This window comes from Rana temporaria, chromosome 4, assembly GCF_905171775.1.
Source record: "Rana temporaria chromosome 4, aRanTem1.1, whole genome shotgun sequence".
Taxonomy (NCBI): domain Eukaryota; kingdom Metazoa; phylum Chordata; class Amphibia; order Anura; family Ranidae; genus Rana; species Rana temporaria.
Window position 1 is genome coordinate 69781091 of NC_053492.1, and position 21861 is coordinate 69802951.

At 47.2% G+C, this 21861-nt stretch overlaps 1 protein-coding gene across 1 annotated transcript in view; it reads right to left on the reverse strand.

Annotated features, from left to right (window-relative positions):
• The window catches only part of TDRD15 (tudor domain containing 15), a 67771-nt gene extending 46530 nt beyond the window's left edge, over window positions 1–21241 (reverse strand). The window contains exons 1-2 of the mRNA XM_040348527.1: window positions 21024–21241; window positions 15360–15417 (exon numbers count right to left, since the gene is read on the reverse strand). The gene's annotated coding sequence lies outside the window, so the exon portion shown is untranslated. The remainder of the gene's footprint in view (window positions 1–15359; window positions 15418–21023) is intronic.
• Window positions 21242–21861: the final 620 nt, after the last annotated feature.

Consider the following 21861-nt stretch of genomic DNA (forward strand, 5'->3'; position numbering starts at 1 on the left):
TGCTATAATAAATATCCCAATTTAAAAAAAAAAAAACATTTTTTTTTTCTCAGTTTAGGCCGATACGTATTCTTCTACATATTTTTGGTAAAAAAAAAAAAAATCGCAATAAGCGACTGGTTTGCGCAAAAGTTATAGCGCTTACAAAATAGGGGACAGAATTATTTTTTTTTAATTATTTTTTTTTAATAGAAATGGCGGCGATCTGCGATTTTTAATGGGACTGCGACGTTATGGCGGACACATCGGACACATTTTTGGCACCATTCACATTTATACTGCGATCAGTGCTATAAATATGCACGAATTACAGTATAAATGTGACTGGCATTGAAGGGGTTAACACTAGGGGGTGAGGAAGGGGTTAAATGTATCCCTGCTTAGTGTTCTAACTGTGGGGAGGGGGGGTGACTGGGGGGTGACCGATCTGTGTCTCTATGTACAAGAGACACAGATCCGTCTCCTCTCCAGAGACAGCACCGCTGTCTCTGTGTAAAACGGCAATGAGAGATGATCTCATATGTTTACATATGAGATCCTCTCTCATTGGCCGCACAGATCGCCTCGCGAACGGCCACTCTGATTGGCCGTTCGCGGCGATCTGTAATTGGCTGTGTCCGAGGGACACGGCCAACACAGATTTTCCCCGCAGCGCGCTCTGGAGCGCGCGCGGGGACCGCCCTAAGGGGCGGCCGTCAATTGACGGCAGTTTGGAAATTGGGATCCGCACTGTAGCCGTCAATTGACGGCAGGCGGATCCCAAGTGGTTAACATCTGCTTTGTCTGATCTTTTAATGCTTGACATACGCCAATAGCAGCTACTGCTGGCTGCCCCACCGCTCCTGCCGTAGCAAAGGAAGCTTTCAAAAGAGTTTCTAAGCGTTTATCGACCGGGTCTTTGAACATTTGTATGTTCTCTACCGGGCAAGTCAAGGATTTATTCACGCAGGAGATGGCTGCGTCCACAGCTGGGAGCGCCCACTTAGAAAATTTTTCTTCCATAGGGTAGAGGACAGAAAACCTCTTAGTAGGTATGAATATCCTGTCAGGCCGTACCCAATCCTGAAAGATCAGATCCTCTAAAAGAGGATGAACCGGGAACAGCGCATTACTTAGTGGCGCCTTTAAGGAACCCAAAGAAGACACCGCAGGGACTTGAGGCCCTAGTAAAGGCAGTTTAAATTCCGAACGGACCATGTCTGTTAAAGACTGGATCCATAGACTCTCCGCCTGGGAGGCTGAAAATGGCTCTTCTATGGTGGACTCCTCAATATCTGAACCCTCCAGGTTCTGTTCCACTTGATCCTCCTGAGATTCGTATTCCTCAGGGGAGAGAATCTCAGCATCCGAGGATATGAGTTTAGGCGATGGGGATCTAGCCCGTTTTTTGCCTGGAAAAGAATTTGCAATTAAATTTGTCAATCTTTGTTCTAGCCCACTCAGAGAGGAAGCTAGCATATCCTCTGTGACAAACACAGGGTCGGGATGGTTAGGGCCAGCCAAAGCACCAAACATACCCAATGGCTCATCCAAGGCGACCTCCTCTGGTTTATTAGGTGAGGATAGAACTGGCGTAGCCTGACTAAGATCCTCAGAATCAGAGGGGGAACCCTTCTGTTTTTTTGCATTTTTTGCACCTTTAGTTCCTGAGCCGTTGGGAGCCATGATACAATACCGAGGTACCCCGCAAAACAACAACCCACTGTTGTAGCAAGGGAGAAAAAAATAATAGAGTTAGGGTAAATAGGCAGTACCTAATGCCCCTAAGCTACCGGGAAGACAGTTAAAAAAAAAACGTTTTTTTTGCAAAAAAACTGTTCAAGGATTTTGCTGCCGCAAGAGACTAGGCTTTGTAGTATAATGGTCTATGAAGAGCTAGCTCCGGACCCGCAGTAATCCCTTACGCCTCCGGGTGTCACCCTAGGAGCACCACCGCTCTGTGTCCTTCCTCCAGCTCTACAGTGCGCATCTGAGCTGAAGATAACAGTGAGGAGGGAAACGCCCCTTCCTCCTGACGCCGTTGACGGTCCCCGCCGCTTTCGCGCATGCGCACAACCACGCGCGCGCATAACTTTGTGCCACGCGCGCGCACTCATAACCTCGTGCGCAATCACACATGCTAGGGGGAAGCGCGGCCAAACGCTGGAGGCTCCATTCCTCCTGGGATGGAGGGACACCTGTCATGCAGTGGAAAAAAGACCCTGGCTAGGTAGACAAACTAGGCCTTACAGACCTTATGTCATGGGTTAGGCTGCCCTTCTAGTACCTTTCCCACCATGCAGAGTTGCAGCAGCACAAAAACACAGCACAATCAGGGGGACCGGTTACTGGGGAAAAATTAAGACCATTCTGTCTTTAAAACAGACATAGTGGTAGTTTTAGCCAATGCAGAGCATACCCAGGCTAGCACCCTCAGTATCCCCCCCGGGGGTGCCTGCCGTCGAACCAAGTCCCGCAGGCCCCCCTTACCTGCTCCAGTCGCAGGACAATTGCATAGCAAGTGGTCCAATCCTCCCCCTTCTCCGTGGGTAGCGTACTAGACCTTCAGGTAATGGGGTCCTTTGGAAGGAACACCTACTGCCCTGGACCTATACAGCACCCTGGCAGCAGGTACTTTTAACCTTTAAAAAAAGTCAAAGTCCTGGGCCCAGGGTCCAGTCCTCCAAGGAGAGACATTATAGGCAAAACCCCACGACTTGGGGCCCGGGTACTGTCCACTTCGGCTCTGAGGCACCTTGGACAGATCCGGTTAGCCTGCCTTGGTCCCAAGGAGGTGGAGGCAAAGCTAATTTGTGACCAACACCTCCATATAACCCGTATAGTAATGACTATGCCGCTCTGTGTCCCGTGATGTACGATAAAGAAAAAGGCATTAATGCCGGACTTAATAAACGCAGATCAGACGGGATTCGTAATAGGGAGAGAAGGGAGGGATAATAGTCTAAGAACTCTACTGCAGGGCTGCCCGCTCTCGCCCCTCCTGTATGTATTATCGTTGGAACCATTACTGGCCAGGATACGGAGCAATCTGGGTATAGGGGGGGGTGAGTGGGAGAGGAGGAGCACAAGGTTGCGGCGTACGCAGACGACATACTCCTATATGTGATCAAGCCAGGACTCTCTCTTCCCAATGTAATGAGAAATAAAAAAATATGGGGAACTTTCTAATTTTAAAATCAATCCTCTAAAAACGGTAATCCTGAACTTGGGAATAGATGCAAAAGAAGAAAAAAAGACTTACAGCAAGAATTTTCATTTATGTGGGAAAAAAAAACATGAACATACTTAGGAATAAAGATTTCACCCAGAGTAGAAAAACTATACATGGCCAATTATATCCCATTAGTCAATGAAATTAAACAGGATTTGAAAAATCTAGCAAAGAGACCGATCTCCTGGGTAGGTAGGATCAATGCATTTAAAATGATGATTTTACCGAAAATAATTTACAAGTTCCAAATGCTCCCTATAAGAATCCCACAAAGCTTTTTCAAGATAATAAAAACGAATCTTGAAATATATTTGGCAGGGTAAAAAGGCCAGAGTAAACTATACTATTCTAAGTAGTAAAAAAAAAAAAAAACTGGGGGGTTGGCGCTCCCAGACATATAAAGATATTACCAGGCCATAATTTTAGCAAGGTTAGCTGAATGGACAAACATATACACTAAAAAGAAGTGGGCACAGATGGAAGACACAAAAAGTTTGACACAAATAAATAAGAATGTATGGATTCCACCTAAAAAATGGGCACGGACACACACAATATAACCAAGAATGTATTTAAAATATGGGACACACTATATAGGCGGGAAACGTCGGAATATAACTCCCCATTAATCCCATTAGCAGGCACAATTTTTTTCCCACCAGGCAACAAGACACGAATGGGAAAGTATTTGGGTACTAAAAGATTAGGGGAAGTGGTTACACAAGGGAAAATAAGGTCAAGAAACACAGGAAGGGGTTCAACATTTTAGTGATTGGGAACACTTTCAATTAAAACATTTTGTGAGCACCTTACCACAGCCGATAAGAGATGATAAAACATTAAACTCAATAGAAAAATTATGCTCCATCGGAAAACCATTAAAACATGGAATTGCGGTACTATATGGGATATTAACAGACTTAGAGATGCAGGGAACACTGACATGCGTAGAAAAGTGGGGACAAGACATTAGGAAAAACCTAGAGGACTCACAAATGATAGGTGCAGTGTTCAACTATGCTACTGATATCACCACAATTGAGACAAATTATAAATGTATGGTTCGCTGGCATCTGACCCCGGAGAGAATGAATAAAATTCACCCAAATAACTCTGCGCTGTGTTGGAGAGAATGCATTCAAGTAGGAACCACAATGCATGTTTGGTGGGACTGCCCGAGAATACAAGAGTACTGGAAAGAAGTCCTAGAATATATAGAAGAAATTACAGGTGAAAAGACCCTACGAAATCCATTGACCTGTTTGTTCCACGGAACCGATAAGTCAAAAAAACAGTACGGATCGACTTTGGTTCCGGTGTTGCTGAATGCAGCAACGGGTTTAATCCCAAAAAACTGGCTACACCCACAGAGGCCATCCATAAAAGAATGGATACACCGAGTTGATTATATATCAGAAATGGAATACCTGGGACAAGGAGAAATGGGAGGTGAGACTAGAAGTAGAAGTAGAAGTAGAACAGTCTGGGAGAAATGGAAAGCTTTCAAAACGTCAGAAAAATTCACACAGGCAATGATAGAAATAGACAGGTGAGACCTAGGTATAAACAGAGAAATTAAACCTAAATTGCGACCGACAGAACCAAAGGGAGGTGGGGGGGTTGGGGGGAACAAAAGACGAAACAAGAGTAGAAATTCAGGGGCGGGATTCTCTGTAACGAGGGTCATAATTAATAATGTGCATTCAAAAGTGATTTTTCTCGGTATATAGCTGAAAGAAAAGGACATAAAAAATAAAACAATAATATAAAATAAAAAAATAAAAAAAGGAGGTAAATAGATTGAAACCACACGTGATGCGAGACCACAGAGGAGACGTGAAGGGCGGAGTTACCGTGAGCATGTCTCGCTGTCCTGCTTGAGTCTGATGTGGGGGGAAAAATAAATAAATACTTAGATGGCTTTTTTTAAGCCATTAGTGTCCCAAAGCCCATCTTATCTCAAAGACAGTAAGGATTTGATTGTAGCAATACAAAACCTTAAGGCCACAGAAAATACAATTATGGCAACAGTGGATATAGAATCACTGCATTAGAGGCACTTCGGTGGGCCTTAATGAAAGAGTCCAAAGTAAAAAAAAAAACAGATTAGCTATTTAATTAAAGGTCTTGCAATGGCCATGGGGAACAATTATTTTTGGGTGAACAACCAGTACTACAATCAAATAGGAGGTGTAGCTATGGGGGCACGGTAAGCCCCCAATGTAGCTAATATAGTTTTAAATAAGTGGGAACAGGAGACCATTTAAAAAAAAAAACATGAATCACTCATGTTCTACAAACGCTACATCGATGATGTGATTCTGTTTTGGGAAGGGACAGAGGTTAATCTTCAAATGTATCTGGCAAAAATGAATAACAACAACTATGGGTAAAATTCCTGGCGGAGGCTAGCACCATTTCCGTCTACTATCTGGACCTGACCATTAGAAAAAAATGGGATGAGGTTTGAAACTCTCACGTATTTCAAAACAACAGACAGAAATGGGTTTGTGACCACACATAGTTGCCACCATCCCCAATGGATAGGGGCAGTACCAAAGGGACAATATATGCGATTAAAACGTAACTGTGCCACGGATGAAGATTTTGTGACACAAGAAAGTCACCTTACAAACAAGTTTCTGGAGATGGGATATTCGGCGGATACACTTGAGAAAGTGTGCTCGCAGGTGTCCGTAATGAATAGACAATCTCTATGGTTGCAAAACCAAAAAAAGAATTCAAAGGAGAAGTAGCGTTCATCTCTGGGTTTCATAGGAAATACAGGCAAATTGTAGCAATTTTCAAAAAACATTGGCCCATTCTTATGAAACACAGATTTACAAACCTCTATCTCCAGCACCCCCAAATTTATCTACAGGAGGGCCCCAGGCCTAAGAAATAGAATAGCCCGCAATGTGCCAGATCCGCCTAAGAAACTTGTGACTTTTTTGGATGGATCCGGGTTCCATCATTGCACTAGGTGCAAAGCATGTAGAACCACCAGACAATCTGGCGATCCCAAAAAAGTCACACAATTTAAATCTAATGTGACAGGAGAATCATTTCAAGTACTTGCCTGCTAAGTTACAGCGGCGTAGCCTAAAGCGGGCGGGCGTAATGGCGCCCAATTCAAATGTGCCTAAGGGGGCATGTTTTATGTTAATGGTGCTTGACCTTACGTTTTTGACGTTTTTTTTAAACTGCGCATGCGCCGGGCGCCTACATTTCCCAGTGTGCATTGCGGCTAAGTACGCCGCACGGGCCTATTGATTTCGACGTGGACGTAAACGACGTAAATCGCAATTCGCGGACGACTTACGCAAACGACGTAAAAATGTTGAATCTCGAAGCGGGAACAGCGGCCATACTTTAACATTACTATTCCATCTATTAGATGGAATAACTTTAGGCCTGATAATGCCTTACGGAAACGGCGTAAATGTACTGCGGCGGCCGGGCGTACGTTCGTGAATCGGCGTATCTACTAATTTACATATTCTACGCCGACCGCAATGGAAGCGCAACCTAGCGGCCAGCCTCAAAATTGCAACCTAAGATCGGACGGCGCAAGCCGTCGTATCTTAGATATGTTTAAACGTATCTCTGTTTGAGAATACACTTAAACATAAGTCGGCGTAGATTCTGAGTTAGGTCGGCTTATCTACTGATAAGTCAGCCTAACTCTTTCTGAATCTACCTAAATATTTTTTAAATTTCTGTATCTAATTATTTTGTTGCTTGTATAACTACGAAGCCGATCGGCACTGTGGCTGCAATCTAATTGGCGTACTCTTCCCCATTTGGGCTCCAATGAGATTTCTGAACAGACTACAAATCCTGTGATCCTTTGTGACCAGGAACGCCCCCTGAAGACGTAAACCAACAAAACGTACGCCGGCAGCGGTACCTGGTCACGTGATAGCCTGAGGTCCTCTCCGACGCTGTAGGAGCTGGCAGTACCCGGCGGAACGCACGCCAAACCACGGAGGTGGGAGTAAAGTGAAACCGCCAGTAGCAGTGATATATCTGCAGCCCCAGTGCCGGGAGGCACTTTTTAATGTAAGAGGCCACTTGGCACCTTTTTCATATACTTTTAAATAAAAAACAGAATTATGCTATGGGCTTTTTTTTTATATATCTAACCTGGGACGCCGAGAGTGAGGTATTTGAGAGCATTCCTGTCAATCCAGCATGTATGCAGGCACAATCCTGCTAAAGCCATATCTGACTCTCTTTTTCAATAAAGAAGTCAGATATTTCTGGTAAGCGCATTCATATGTTTGAGCACTTTTGGGTGACAGAAGATATTAATGTTTGGTGGCGGAAAGATATCACCTTAAGCAAGAATACAGTTGATAAGAAGATTTTGATATCAGATTCACTGTAACGCACAAATTGGGACTATTTAAAAGAGACAATATTAAGCACTGCACTTGTGTTGATGCACTATTGTTATATATTTGTTTGTGTTTTTTTTTATCGTTGATGATTTCAAATATATATATATATATATATATATATATATAAAAATGTATTACAATTATAGGGGGTATTTGTGAGATATCATCTTATAGTTGAGCACCCTCTATATTTATATAAAGATGGCCTAGCCTATAAGAAGATTGCAGAGACTCCGAAACTGAGCTGCAGCACGGTGGCCAAGGACACAGCGGTTTAACACAACAGGTTCCACTCAGAACAGGCCTTGCCATGGTCGACCAAAGAAGTTGCGTGCACGTGCTCAGCATCAAATCCAGAGGTTGTCTTTGGGAAGCCCGCAGGTTTGCTGAAGACAAGCAGACTAAGAACATGGATTAATGGAACCATGTCCTGTTGTCTAATGAGACCAAGATAAACGTATTTTGTTCAGATAGTGTCAATCGTGTGTGGCAGCAACTAAGAGAGGAGTACAAAGACAAGTGTCTTGCCTACAGTGAAGCATTTGGGTGAGAGTGTCATGATCTGGGGGCTGCATGAATACTGGGGAGCTACAGTTCATTGATGGAGCCATGAATGACAACATGTACTGTGACATACTGAAGCAGAGCATGATCCCCTCCTTTCGGAGACTGAGCAGTATTCCAACTTAATGACCCCAAACACACCCACAAGAGGACCACTGCCTTGCTAAAGAAGCTGAGGGTAAAGGTGATAAGACTGGTCAGGCATGTCTCCAGACCTAAACCCTATTGAGATACTGTGGGGCATCATCAAACAGAAGGAAGAGGAGCGCAAGGTCTCCAAAATCCACCAGCTTTGTGATGTCATCATGGAGGAGTGGAAAGGGACTCCAGTGGCAACCTGTGAAGCTCTGATGAACTCCATGCTCAAGAGGGTTAAGGCAGTGCTGGATAATGGTGGCCACACAAAATATTGACACTTTGGGCCCAATTTGGAAATTTTCACTTAGGGGTGTACACACTTTTGTTGCCAGCGGTTTAGACATTAAAGGGTTATTAACCACTTAAGCCCCAGACCATTACACTGGTCAAAGACCAGGCCACTTTTTATGATTCGGCACTGCGTCGCTTTAACTGACAATTGCGACGTGGTTCCCAAACAAAATTGATGTTCTTTTTTTCCCACAAATAGAGCTTTCTTTTGGTGGTATTTGATCACCTATGCGTTTATTTTTTGCGACAATTTTTGAAAAAAATTGCAATATTTTTTACTTTTTGCTACAAAAAAAATCCCCACGAAAATATATAAAAACATTTTTTCCTCAGTTTAGGCCGATACGTATTCTACATATTTCCGGTAAAAAAATAAAAAATAAAAAAATAGGACGGACACAGCCTTCTCAAGTCTTGACAAGTGGGTTATGTTCCTGTTCACAGGAGAGAGCTAGGCAGAAACATGTTAAATTAAAAATACATGTTACTTTAACAGAGTTGAACAGCCCCGCCCAGGGGGCGGTCCCTATGGACATAACCCTCCTCCCTGCAGCATGCAGCCTCAGTTCGTAACAAGCAGTACAAACCTAAAAAATGAGGGGTGGGTACTGTGTCCATCCATGGACGACAGAAAAAAGGATTTTACGGCGAGTACAAAAAATCCTATTTTCTCTTATCGTCCATGGACGACACAGCCTTCTCAAGTCTTGACAAGTGGGACGTCCCCAAGCAGTGTCAAAAAAACAAAGGGTGGGAACAGTATCAGTAAAAAAAAAAAAAAAGTCATCCCAAACAGGCAGAGCTCCTCAACGGAGGATGTGCAACTTTAAACAGCCGCCTGCAAAACCTTGCGGGCGAATGAAGGATTAGAAGATGCACTCACATCAACCTTGTAAAATTTGGAAAAAGTGTGAACGGACGACCAAGTCGCCGTCTTGCACACCTGAGAGAGAGAGAGAGAGAGAGAGACGCTTGATGTTGGAAAGCCTAGGAAGCACCAATTGCCCTGGTCGAATGTGCCGTGACAGGAAAGAGCATAGGCCTGTATGACAGTCTGCCTGATCCACAGAGAAATGATGGCCGAGACCTCCATGCCCTTTTGTGGACCAGACACCGACACAAAAAGTGAGTCAGATCTCCGAAACGGAGCAGTAGCAGACAGGTACACCTGCAAAGCGTGTACCACGTCTAAAGTATGAAGCGCAACCTCCTTAGGATGCGATGGTCGAGGACATAAGGATGGAAGAACAATGTCCTTGTTCAGGTGAAAGGCCAAAGCCACCTTCAGAAGAAAGGAAGGTTGCGGGCGCAACACCGCCTTCTCCTTATGGAGGACCAAGTAAGGCTACTTGCAGGACAAGGCCGCCAACTCAGAAACACGTCTGATAGAAGTAATGGCCACCAAAAAGGCCACCTTCTGAGATATTGTCGAGAGGAATCTCGCTGATGTTTTCAAAGGGAGGTTTCTGAAGAACCAACGAGAGCACCAGATTCAAATCCCATGGGTAAAGAGGTGGTTTAAGAGGGAGAAGTATATGACGAACCCCCTGCACAAAAGGTACCCACCAGAAAATCAGCCACCAAAGGCCGCTGAAAGAACACAGCCAAGGCTGAAATCTGTTCCTTAATGGTGCTTAAGGCAAGTTTCTGATCCACTCCATGCTGTAAAAACAGCAGGACCATGGAAACCGAATATGTCTGTGGACGCCACCCCATCTCTTCACACAAAGATGTAGGCTTTCCAGGTGCGATGGTAGATCTTCCTGGAAGAAGACTTCCGTGCCCTCAGCATGGTTGAGATGACCAAGTCGGAAAGACCCCTGTCCCTCAATACCTGGCTTTCAATAGTCATGCCGTTAAAGCCAGCAACTGTAAAGCAGGATGAAGTATGGGATCTTGAGACAGAAGGACCTCCCGCATTGGCAGCCACCAGGGTACATCCGCACAAGATCAGCGTACCAAGGATGCAGAGGCCAATCTGGAGCGATTAGAATCACCAGGGAACCCCTCTGCCTCCACTCTGCGGAGCAGCCGAGGAAGCAACTTCAATGGGGGAAAGGCATAAATTAGCCAATACTGACCCCACGGGGCTACCAACGAGTCTGCCCAGGGATCTCTGGACCTGGCCACAAACCATCCGGTGTGCCCCACCTCCTGCAAAGGATTTGAAACACCTCCGGATGCAATGACCATTCCCCCTGGTCCAGCATCTGGCAACTCAGGTGGTCTGCCTGCCAGTTTTCTACGCCCGGAATGTAGACGGCCAACAGAGCCGGCACGCTTCTTTCCGCCCACCTTAGGATGTGAGCGACCTTGGACGCTGCAGCCGAGCTCCGTGTTCCCCCCCTGATGGTTGACAAAAGCCACCACCAATCCTGATCGGGCGACCTTGCAACCTCGTCGACCACAAGGAGAGGCATAGCCTGATCGCCTGGAGTTTTAGGATATTGATCGGAAGACGAGAGTCCGCTAGAGTCCAGCGACCCTGGGCCGACTGGACCCCCCCAGACGCCCCTCCAAACCGCGAGGCTGACGTCCGTCGTAATCACTGTCCACTAGAAGGGAAGAAACTACTTCCCTGATCCGAAGAGCCGGGGATCTCAGCCACCAATTCAGAGAGATTGACTAGGTGACCTAACTGAATCTGACGATCCAGAGACAAAGGAGATTTGTTCCGCTTGCAAAGTATCTCCTTCTGCAGAACACGAGTGTGGAACTGGGCATATGGTATCGCCTCCAAGGAGGCTACCATCAGACCCAGGACTCGCATTCAAAAACGGAGACGACCATTTGCGGGATGCCAACACCTTCACTGCAGACTGAAGAGTCCGCAATTTCTCAGAGGAGTCCAGAATCAACCCTAGGAACTCCAAACACTGAGTCGGAACCAGAACCGACTTCTGAATGTTTAACACCCACCCAAATTCTTGGAGGGTCTGGCTGGCTATAGACACATCCTCCTCTAATTCTGAGCCAGAAGCTGCTCTCAAAAGAAGGTCATCTAAGTCAGTGTTTCCCAACTCCAGTCCTCAAGGCACACCAACAGGTCATGTTTTCAGAATTTCCCTCAGATGAAACGGCTGTGGTAATTACTAAGGCAGTGAAACTGATCAAATCACCTGTGCAAAATAATGGAAAGACCGAAAACATGACATGTTGGTGTGCCTTGAGGACTGGAGTTGGAAAACACTGATCTAAGTAGCCCACGATGGACATGCCTCGCTGTTTCAGCAATGCTAAGATCGGTGAGAGCACCTTGGTGAAAACTCTTGGTCCTGACGCTAGACCAAAAGGAAGGGCCACAAACTGATAGTGGTCTTCCCCTATCGCAAAGGGCAAAAACCTCTGGTGACTTGCGCAATTTGTGACATGCAAATATGCGTCCTTGATTTCCAAGGATGCCAGAAAGTCCCCCGGATGGAGCGCATCCACCACCGAGCGAATGGATTCCATGCAGAACTTCCTTACTCTCACGAAGGCATTTAGGGTCCCGCCCTTTTTCGGGACCACAAACAGATTTGAATAAAATCCATGAAACCTCTCGTCCTGCGGAACGCGTAAAATTACCCCGCAACTTAGCAAGTCCTGGAATCTGTTCGGTGGATAGGAAAGAAAGTATCTTGTACCCCAAAGAGACCACCTGGCAGATCCACTGGTCGGAGAGCAGGGAGGTCCACTGAGCTGTGAGCCTGCAAAGCCGTCCCCCCACCCATGAGTCAGGCGGAGGCAAGACTTCATGCATTCGCGGGTTTTGGTGCCGGCTTGTTCGGCTTACGCACCCAGGGACGTTACTGTCCACCAGCAGAGCCTTTGTCGGCCTGGAAGGGTTTACCCGCGGGCCCTGACTGACGAAAATCCCACCCCTGAGTGGGAAACTAAGGACCCGGCTTACAGCGCGGCTCCTTCCCCTTGAAGGACTGGGAGGAGAGTGCTCTTACCCCCAGTGACATCCTTGATAATGTCATCAAGCGAGGTACCAAAAAGCCTCCCACCTTTCTGCCAGGGCTTTTTTGGATGCTTGGTCAGCCAAACAGCATTTCAGCCAAATCGGGCGGCGTAAAACCACCGCCGAGACAGAAGCTCTGGATATCAAGGGGGCTGCATCCAGTGTAGCACCACAGACATATACAAGGCCCTGAACCAACTGGTCAGTCAGTCTAATACATTTGGGAGGGAGTTGGTGCTCCTCCACAGTCTGGTGCAAAACCTTTGTCCATTCAGTGAGTGTCTGAGACACCAGGGTTGCGGCCACAATGCAGACCCCAACATGGTAAACATGGAGCGGGTCAGTGAGTGCCTCGGACCTCCTATCAGTATGGTCCTTGAAGGCAGGGGTCCCTTCCATAGGGAGAGTGGTTACCTTATTTAACCTGGGCAACTGGGGGGTCCACTACCGGAGGAGAAGCCCATTTTTTCAAGAGGCTCTCCTCAAAAGGGTACCAAACCGCCAGGCGCTGAGGAACTGCAAAGGACTTCTGCGGCTTTTCCCATTCCTTATCAATGGACTTGTCAAAGAAGGACACAAGGAAAAACCTTCACAGAGAGGTCTGATTTGTGGGACCCAAAAAAGACAGAGCCCTCAGAGGATGCCTCAGCTGCACTATCCAGCTTAAGGGAGTCCCTTACAGCATTGATAAGCGCACTGACAAGTGCCCTGTCCTGTACTGACCCAAGTAAGGCGTCTTCCTCACAAGCAAGGTCCTGGTTCACATCTTCAGGCAACATAGAACCGGGGACCTGAGCCGCAGCAAGGTCCTGGTCTGAGTCAGAGCCATTCCCCAGGGGATGACGAGGGGAGGGGGTGCTTTTTACCCCCCTTACGCCCGCATGCCGCTTCCACCCAAAATTTTTCCAGGACTGCCGACAAAGTGTCCATGGGAACCGCAGGTGCAGGAGCACCAGCTGTCACCTCTGGCATGTTTGGGGAAGAACCACCAGTTACTGACTCCATAACCAGACAGCTCTCAGGGACCTATTCAAGATCTGAATAAAGCCAACACTCCTTGCTGCACTGACCGGGGGTTACCCAGGGGACTCGCCAACCCAGGAAGAGACTGTTCAGCGCCGCTGCCTGCCCTCAGTACACAGCGTGTGTGTGTGAGGAAAAAGCTGTGAGGTAAAACACAGTGAGATCTGTGCTGCAAGCTGTAGAAGCCAGCACTAGAGGCCAAAACCACATCCAAAATGGCCGGGCGCCTCAGAGAGAACAGGGCACGGCCATAGTAAAATGGCCGACTGCAATAGTAAGCTGCGCCATAGCGCGACCACAACAAAATGGCCACCAATGGGAATTCCCAATGTAAACAGCAGACTACAGAAAAATGGCGGTGAAACGGCGCAACGTGTATGAAGAGGCCTAATGGGGCCTTTCTGAGGCAAAACACACCCCCACAGAAAAACACAGGCCCAGACACCCCACAGACCCCTGGTGGTCTGCAAAACAAGCTGCGCAATTTAGGCAAGTATGACATGTTTGTTATTTTAAAAAAAAATCCAAAATAATAAATAGAGCCTATAGTATCACTTTAATGCAGAGAATACATTAACCCTCTTGCATGTCGATGGGGACAAGGGCCTCATCCCCACAACCCTTGCCCGGTGATTGTGGGGGTCTGTGGGCTGGGGGGCTTATCGCAATCTGGAAGACCCCTTTAACAAAGGGGACCCCCAGATCCTGCCCCCCCCCATGTGAATTGGTAATGGGTTACATTGTACCCCTACCATTTCACAAAGAAAGCGTAACAAATTGTAAAAAAACACACACCGTTAAAATAAGTCCTTTATTAAAAATAAAAAATTCCAGCAGTGGTAATCCACTCTCTGTCTCCGCTCCAACGCTGTTGGTATCCTGCGATGGATGCTCTCCTCTCCGGGGTCCAGCGATGAGATGATCTCCTCTTCATCCAGGTCCAGGATCTAGCGCCCCCACAGTTAGAACACACCCAGGGAACACAGTTGACTCCTTGATCGCCCCCTACTCCAGACCCTTACTTTATGCTTTCAAGCAATGCATCCAGCATCTTCCCAGCAGCAGCATAAGGGGGGTGCACTGTGATGTAAGGGAGAGTGGGGGACTCAACTTCTGATGGAGGGGTGGCTCTTGACATCTAATGTAAGGGAAGGGGGATGTGAAGGACATCTAATCTTACAGATACAACTGGCCCTTTTGAGGGCAATCATAATGCTGATGCAACCCACAATGAAATTGAGTTTGACACCCCTGTATTAAAGCGGAGGATCACCCTCAAACAGAACTTTCTATCCATCATTTCTTCTGCCTTAATAAATGCCTGTAGCGTTTCTTCTGCCTTAATAAATGCCTGTAGCGTTTTAAATTTTTTCTAAATCTGTACCCTTACCTGTATACAGCTTGACTTCCTGGTCTTCACACTGCCCACAAGCAAGATGGAAAAGCCCTGGATCCGTTTTTAAAAGTTACTATTTATCACGGAAAAAGAAAGCTCTATTTGTGTGGGGGAAAAAATCTATTTTGTTTGGGTACAGCGTCGCGCAATTGTCAGTTAAAACAACGCATTGCCATATCGCACAAAATAGCCTGGTCATTGAGCAGCCAAATCTTCCGGGGTGAAGTGCTTAAAGTCACAAGCAAATGTGACAGTTAACAATCCCGGCATTTCCAGGAATGAAAGAAGGGGGAACACAATAGCGCCCGACAAACTAAGGGAATAGGGACAAATCGATAAGGCAGTTCGCAGTTATTTAAAATACAGTTAATTTAATTGGTCACTTACCTGTCAGCTGATATTTAAGTTCTAGAAGTATCCACAGTGGTCAGGTGACTCAACAAACCTATAAGAAGTTATAAAAGAAATTAAAACGGTTTTTATCCGAACAATGGTTGAAACATTCATTTATACCGAAAGGGATAGTGGTTTTATTGTTATTAATTGGTTGGTTCGAGCTTTTAAAGCTGAACTATTGGTATGTTAACCTATGTAAGGTTATAAAAATGTTACCTCGTCAAAAAGTATTGGTTATTATTGGTAAATATATTGTCATACCAGTAATAAAGGGCCACGGCCATTCATACCACATTTCAAGACTACTGTATTTTTCGGCGTATAAGACAACTTTTTGGATGCAAAAAAATGCATCCAAAGTCGGGGGTCGTCTTATACGCCGATGACAGTCTCCGTCTGCTGCGAGCGTCCATGTTTTAAAAGCCAAATTTTCCCAGCAGCGCCTCTGTTCTGTGTTCCTCCTATCACGGATGCCTTCTCATCCTCGGACGAGAGGACGTCCGTGATAGGCGGAACACTGAACAGAGGCCCTGCTGGGAAAATGTGTGTTCCGCCTATCACAGTACAGTCTGAGGAGAAGGCGCGGCTTTTAAATCATGGACGCAATCATGGACGCCCGCAGCCTGACGGAGACTGTCATCGGCCTGGAAGCCAGAATCTGCAAAACGTGAGTGATGGCACAGTGGGGGCAAGTGATGGCACAGTGGGGGCAAGTGATGTAATGTAATGGCACAGTGAGATTTGAAAAAAGCCTGTTTCTGTCAGCGGTTGTTCTGGCTACCCCTCAGCTTCCAGAAAGACTAGTAGGAATGGGGTAGTCTTATATGGCGAGTATATCCCAAAACCAACATTTTTCCTGGAAAATTAGGGGGTCGTCTTATACGCCCAGTCATCTTATACGCCGGCAAATACGGTAATTGTTTTTATTGTATTCAATATATTAGAGATTAAGATAATATTGGAATTTTAGTCCCATCTGTTTTTGGAAACCGTTAAGCCCAGCAAACAGCAGCCTCCGGCAAGAAGGAACAGGAGCAATGCTGAAGGCAAATTACAGCACACATTGATTTTGGTTGCATAATTATTAGTGTGGAATATGTATGTTCTTTGCTAAAGTACATTTTTTATTAAGTTATTTGTAAAGTTCCGCTTTAATCAGAATTCCAGGTTTAAGATGATTTGAAAATAGTTTGTTTAGGTCAAGCTGGTTCAAACAAACAAGAATGATGCTTCCGATTTGTGCTGGAATATATAGTGGTGAAAGTGTTGCCAACCCCCCAAAGTGAAATTTACTGGCAGGACGCCAAAATTTACAAACGGCACCAATTTTTTTTTTTTTTACTGGCAAAAATCATGGAATTTACTGTCAGAGCCGCATTATTTAGACACTGCAAAAAAAGTACCTAAAATGTGTGTTTTCAGTGCTAATCAGTGCAAATATCAATATTTAAACTATAAACATGTAGCTAGTGCTACTACCGTGTTTCCCCGAAAATAAGCCCGGGTCTTATATTAATTTTGGCAACCAAAAACGCACTAGGGCTTATTTTCGGGGGATGTCTTATTTATTTACAGTATGTACAATGATCTTAAAGTGGTTGTAAACCTAAAAAAAAAAGACAAAATCCATTTCCTTTAAAGCATGATAGATTGCATAGTGCTTCTGCTGTGTCATTTATCCATCTCCCGTGTCCCCTGAATTCTCCCCCTCCCCCTCCCCGTCAAGTCAGGAGTCAGTATTTTGTCATAAAAACCATCTTAAAATCCATCCTATAGAATTATGTAACTCGTTTTGTAGGAATTGTGCCAGTGTGGGGTGCATTGTGTCTCCCTTTGTGATTGTTTTGTGGGAAATACCTTTGTTGCAGCTCCCCTGGGTGTCGCATGGTGTGCTTGGGCTCTTGTTCTCTGCTCCGGGATCCCCACTGGTGTCGGCTGCTCCGTGCACTGAGGAGGGGGGGCCGCGTGCGGGAGAAGAACGGAGGAGGGGAAAGCCGGTGTCCCGTTAGTGTCGGCAACGCTCCGTGCACTGAGGAGGGGGGGGGCCGCGTCCTGGAGAAGAACGGAGGAGGGGAAAGCCGGTGTCCCGTTAGTGTCGGCAACGCTCCGTGCACTGAGGAGGGGGGGGCCGCGTCCTGGAGAAGAACGGAGGAGGGGAAAGCCGGTGTCCCGTTAGTGTCGGCACGCTCCGCACACTGAGAGGGGCCGCATGCGGGAGGAGAAGGGAGCCGGTGTCCCGTTTGCTCCGTGCGCTGAGGAGGGAGGGGCATCAGGCGGGAGGAGTGCAAAGGGAGGAGTCGCTGTCAGGCTGATGTCGGCCAGCTCCTTGTGCTGGGAAAGGGGGAGGCTGTGGGTGTCAGCTATGAGGAGAGGAGAGGAGAAGACCTCCGGCAAAGGGAGACACGCACACCTTACAGCGGTGTAATCATTATGCAAGTTTCATTTTAAAAAAAATAGCAGATTTTTACTAGGGCTTATTTTCAGGGTAGGGCTTATATTGCAGCCCTCCCTGAGAATCATGGTAGGTCTTATTATCGGGGTAGGTCTAATTTTCGGGGAAACACGGTAGTAATGTCAAAAAACATATTTCTCCATTTACATGAAGGTCAGATTAATATAACCCAACACAGAGATCCCCCTTACATCAGAGTCTGCAGTATCCCCCCTTACAGTGCAAGGGAACTCTGACGTAAATGGGAATGTAGCAGACCATGATTTAAGAGAGAACGCTAATGTAATGGGGGCTCTGGTCACCAGGGTCTGCAGCATTGCCCTTCACATCTGAGTTCCCCCTTGCACTGCAAGGGGGAAACCTGCAGAATCTGATGTAAAGGGGAATGCCGGGAAGTCTGATGTGGGGAGTCACGCCCCTTCCCGTCCCCCGCTGTCTTCTGGGAAACACACTGGTCCCAGGAGACAGCAGTGACCAGTGAGGACGGCTTGCGCATGCGCAGTAGGGAACCGGGCAGTGAAGCCGCAACGCTTCACTTCCTTATTTTCTCACGAGGGGCAGCCGACATCGCGGGCGCGCTAAACAGGTAAGTGTCCATTAAAAGTCAGCAGCTGCTGACTTTAAAAAGAAATGGGGTGGACCTCCGCTTTAATGGCACACACACCTAACGGAACGCGGCGCATTTGTATCCGCCAAACTGCATGGCACCACGAGTATGGATGAGCTCAGGTGTGTTCGCAAGACCACACGCCTGCCAGGAAGCTGACACTCCGCATCACTAATCACAGGTAGAGGTCGACCGATATGGGTTTTCTCTGGCCGATGCCGATTGGAAATCGGGGTGGCCGATGGCCGATATAGGATACCGATTTTTGTGCCCGATATTTTTTCATTTTTTTTACCCTTCATCTCATAAAATTTGACAGTTAAAAAAAAAAAAGGGTGATGCCAGACATTGCATGCGATTCGCACCACATTGGCGTGAACATCACATGCAATGTCTAAGATGCAATTTCAGCCATACAAACTGTATGGCTGAAATCGCATTGCATTCGCACCAAAATGGTGCAGGACCCTTTTTTTGGTCCGCACTGGAATCAGATCGCATGGGTGTTCTTCACACCCATCCAATACGATTCCTGCACCATTTCATTGTTTGCACTGCAATCTGCAAACTTATCTGGGGCTGTTAGCTTTACAATGACACCTGCAGTGGTTCTCAGATTTCAGTGTGAACCACTATGTGATTCAGGTGCGATGTCGGACCCGCACTGAATTTGCACGGTTCTCGCATCGCACTAGTGTGAACCGGGCCTAAATCTGACTGCCCATATAGTAGAGTGGGGCTGTGTCTGTTCGCTCAGCAGAAACTGAGCAGACATGGGCTAGTCATTCGCCCGCACTCAGCAGACAGATACCCCACTGAGTAAAGCCCACCCTGTGTCTTCTGTTTTGTCCCCATCAACTTTGCTCTGCCCCCCTCCTTTTTCACTTGCTCTTTGTCCCCAACTATTCCTCATGAGATTACCTCTCTAGTCTAGTCTAGAGAGTCCCCATGGTGTACATGCAGCAGCTGCAGGCTGCATAATCAGAGAATAGACAGTCACATAGAACGAGGCATCTAATCCATGTCCTACTTTCCACTGAGGATTGTTATACGTGCCATTCCAGAACCTGTTCCTGCTGGCCCCGCCCACCCTGGTATCACTCGGCTCCTCCCTCTGGTTTTACTCCTCACCTCTAGTTTAGCAGCTATTGTCCGTGCTGGACTAAAGGTGGGAGAGGATTGGTCATAGGGCGGGAGAGAGAGAAGGGGAGGGGTTCAGAAACGAGTGGCCATCATCCATCCTGCAGCTTACTGAAGGAGAGGAGAAGGACCGGCCAGGGGAGCAGCTGAAATTCACAGTGCCCAGGGCTGTGCTGTTTCTCACCGTGATGAGCGCTGCTGAGTGTCAGCTTCCTGGCAGGCGCAGGGCACGTGGAGTTGTGAACACGCATGAGCTCATCCTTAGTGATGAGCGCTGCGGAGTGTCAGCTTCCTGGTGAGCACGGGGAGTTGTGAACATGCCTGATCTCATCCTTAAAGCGGTTCTCCACCCTAAAGTGGAGTCCCGCTGATCGGAACCCTCCCCCCCTCCGGTGTCACATTTGACACCTTTCAGGGGGGAGGGGGGTGCAGATACCTGTCTATAGACAGGTATTTGCACCCACTTCCGGCCCGGCATTCACGGGCAAAAGACGGGCATTCCGTCACATCCCGTCGCCCCCCCGTTGTGTGCTGGGAACACTCGGCTCCCAGCACACAGCGGGAGCCAATCGGCGGGCGCGGCGCGACTCGCGCATGCGCCGTAGGGAACCGGGCAGTGAAGCCGCAGCGCTTCACTTCCTGGTTCCCTCAGCGTGGATGGCGGGGGGAGCAGCAGAGAGACGAGCGATCGGTCGTCCTCTGCTACGGTCGGCGCTGGACTCCAGGACAGGTAAGTGTCCTAATATTAAAAGTCAGCAGCTGCAGTATTTGTACCTGCTGGCTTTTAATATTATTTTCCCATGGCACATCCGCTTTAACCATGAGGTTTTAGTGCCTTGCTGTTTTTTAAGTGTGCTCCTGTGCGTCTGTCCACCTATTGAAATGAACGCGCTGTCAAAAACAGAACGCTCGCTCTTTCTAGTGTCAACTGGCCCTTGAAGTCACACTTTAATTTAGCGTAGCACCACAGACCCATCGTCCATTCACAAGGATGGGAAGACTATAAGTCCCATCTTCTACTGGGGGGCAAGAAGAATCGCAGGATTGATGACCGCACTTGTATTTTATTATCCGCTTCCTCCAGGGCCCACATACCTCCCTACTAACCCCTCGGCTGCAGGAAGAGAATGCACATCGCAACAGGTCACACTCACTGTTGCAATGCTCTGCAGGCTCCGATGTAAAAGTGTAACACATGGACATTTTTTTATTTGATCACTGCAGATGCATGTATTACGTTTTTTGCAAAAGGTGGACTATACCTTTAAATGTTTAACCCTTAGGGAGGTCACCGGTGCTAGAGAATTCCTGTCCAAATACAAGCAGGTGTAAAGGAAATGTCCTGACACGTGCTAAGAGACCTGGAGCAGTTTCCATCCTTTCGTTACACACAGGCTTCTTTTCTATTAGCTGAACACTACAGCTATGAGTACAAGCAGCCTACACTCCTACTTACCTCTCATTCGAGAGTTGGTAGACATGCGGTGTAGTCTGTCTGAGACACAAGCACACCGCCCAGGCAGTTCTCCGTCCTCCTACTGAATCCGCGCTTGCGCACCGAGGACTGGCGGGAAAGGGAGGAGGGAGACGTGCGGAGGAGCTGGGACAGAGGAGGCGCAGAGAGGAGAGACGGACACAGCAACCTGATCTGCGCATGTGTAATTGTGTCCAATTCTCTCAGCCGCCCATCATTTCTCATTGTTTAGTCACTGTATGGGCACTGAGCAGTGATAATGTGATCTGCTTCTTCCATCCATGTAAATTGTAAACTTCTCACCTTGTAAACACAGACCCCATTATTTCCCAATAATAAAGAGACCCTGTCACCAGACCATGTGTACTCAAATATGAGTGTTCATAAAAGGATGGATGATTGGACACAAACTGTCTTTGTTCAGGGCCACTGGAACTGCAGAGGAACGCATTCCACATCCTAACCTGCAAAAACGAATTTCAGGGAGGTGACGCTTTGCGCGGGCGTCGACCCTGTCGACTGGGTACACATCGGGGCACAAAGCGGGGCACTGTGCACACAGCAAGGTATATGGAACACAGCAGAGCACATCACGGGGCACAGGGCACACATCAGGACATGGGGCACGCAGAGAGGCATGGGGCACAAATCAGGATATGGGAAACACAGCAGGGAATGATGCATACAGAAGGGCACACAGCAAGGCACTGGGCACACATCAGGACATGAAGCACACAGCAGGGCATGGTGCACACAGAGGGCATAAATCAGGGCATGGGGCACACAGCATGGCACAGAGCACACAGCGGGCATGAGGCAC